The sequence below is a fragment of the Podarcis pityusensis genome (assembly GCF_964106645.2).
Source record: "Podarcis pityusensis genome assembly, chromosome: 9".
In the NCBI taxonomy this organism is placed as follows: Eukaryota; Metazoa; Chordata; class Lepidosauria; order Squamata; family Lacertidae; genus Podarcis; species Podarcis pityusensis.
The window spans coordinates 38,275,543-38,277,821 of NC_138034.1; the positions used below are offsets into that span (position 1 = coordinate 38,275,543).

General features: G+C 40.6%; 1 long non-coding RNA gene across 1 annotated transcript; it reads left to right on the forward strand.

The window, feature by feature from the left end:
* The first annotated feature begins 855 nt into the window (after positions 1 to 855).
* On the forward strand, positions 856 to 1,714 carry LOC308485098. The gene is made up of 2 exons (XR_013990346.1): positions 856 to 934; positions 1,457 to 1,714. It is a non-coding gene; the product is annotated as an uncharacterized lncRNA (long non-coding RNA).
* Positions 1,715 to 2,279: the final 565 nt, after the last annotated feature.

Genomic DNA, 2,279 nt, shown 5'->3' on the forward strand with positions numbered 1-2,279 from the left:
AAAAGACCACTGTGACCCTTGGCTGGCTGTTAGGTCCTCCTAGATTGCATTCAATGTAGTGCTACAGCTAAGCTGAAGATTTTCCTCCTGCTGTGCATCCCCTAAATCTGCATAGGGCAGTGGTGGCCAAACTTGGCCCTCCAGCTCTTTCTGGACTGCAAATCCCATCATCCCTAGCTAACAGGACCAGTGGTCAGGGATGGTGTGAACTGTAGTCCCAAAACAGCTGGAGGGCCAAGTTTGGCCATCACTGGCATTGGGGAAGGAGAGATGTCCAGTTGTATGTGCAACTGTTTTGTTGAATACCACCTCCTGGACTGTCTCTATTGAGGTCTAGCTCAGTGTCCCTCATTGGCCCTAACTCTCTGTCTGGGTCTTCACATTGTCAGCTACCATTGTTGGAATCAAGGGTCATAGTTCATGTTGGGATAAATATAGAAGAAATCACAAATTGGAGTGGGCCATTTCCTTTCCTGTTGAAGAGCTATTTTCTTGAAATCTTGTGGAATTTATATAATTGGCATTAATTTATTCATTGGATTTATGTTTTCTTCCTACCTAATTAATATATTCCATATGATGGTAGCAGAAACTCCAGTCACAGGATGAAGTGAATTATGTTTCCTTGACCAAATCATACTTTGTTTATACTTTCATGAGTGATGCTTACTTTAGCAATGCCCACATACCGGGGATTAAAGGAATTAAATGAGATTCTCTTCTGATTAGACATGTCTTGCAGAGTGGCCACTTACACATCATCAAAAAAGAGGAACATCAGAGGGCACAAAATTGCAGAACATTTGTATATACTATTTTTAATCTATAGAAATAATTATTCAAATCATTTTGCCTGGAAAACAAAGGAAGGGTCACTGGTTGAACTGTACTGATCGCCTGCCGTTTGACATTGTTATTCAGAGGAATTTTAAAAGTAAGTAAATACTTGGGAAATGTTCTTTATCTTCTTGAATATATCTGAGAGTGGTCTTTAGACCCCAGATCTCTCGTCTCCTCTCCAGATATGAAACGGCAGCCCTGGTTGGTTTGGGCTTCAGCTGTGCAGTCTGAATAGGAAGTGCAAGAGAAAAGCACCCCATACATATTGATCGATGCCAGGGTCCTTTGGGAAAATAATAGCCAATTAAAACTCTGGGTCACTGGACCTAGAATTCATCTACTGAAATTGATTTGTAGACTTGGCCCAGTTCATCTATTGGTGACAACAGCACAGCATGGAATCTTTGAGGAGGTTTGCCTCTTATCAGGATGGAGGTAAACATACGTTGGAGTGTTGTCTCCATCATACCCTGCTTTTGAGTTAAGCACATTTGAATAGCCAGTGCCGTAGAGAGAGTTCTGATATGCTTAGTCCTGAGGTTCATTAAAGTCAAACAGCGTGTATTTATTGCAGGGGTACTTTAATTCCATTCCTGTCTGTTGCCTTGTGTTACAGGAATTGCCTTATCTTCTGCGCAAAGGAAGCATTTCACTGCCGTGACTCAGCAAGAGCAAATAAATTTTGTGACAACTTCAAGCCAGCGAAAAGTGTGTTTGCAAGATGGAAGGGGGAAACAAGAAAGTGACAGAACCTATCACTCCATTCCCTCAGTGTATAAATGCATGTGCATCCCTGAAAAAGATGCTGTAGCCACAGCATGATCGAAATTTCAAAGTGTTGATCTAGTGAATAAACACTTATCCATCTATGATAGCTGCCTATGTGGTGTTACTCTCATTTATATTAAAGGCAGTAAATGTGTGTTATAATTTACACACTATTATCCAACAAGTAAATTACTGTCCTCAAGGAGGCTCCTGGGTAATGGATCAGAGGATCTGTGTAGTAACAAAATTTAATTTGTTTAATACCAAACTGTAGAAACAAATTGGAATAGGCATACCTTGAAAAGATACACTACTTTGCACCTCCTAAACATTTATACCAAGGGCTGTTTAGATTATGTCTGAGCACAGAAAAGAAGGAATGTATTTGCAACAAGATGAAACCTAGCCAAGCCAGCTTCCTTTCTTTTGCTGCAGAGGTCAAACTAGACATTAACCTCAGAGAGCCATGACCAGATCTCCCTTGGTTTATTTAAAACTTAAAACAACCAGGGAAAGAGGGATCAAACTGGTGTTGATGTCTTGGGGGAGGCAGAGTAAACTCTTCTGTCCCACACCATTTTCTTGATCTAAATTGCCCTCCTCTCAAAACTGTTGTTTACCTCAGATGGAAAATATAGAAGTTGCCTGCTTTGTAAGATAACTAGCATATT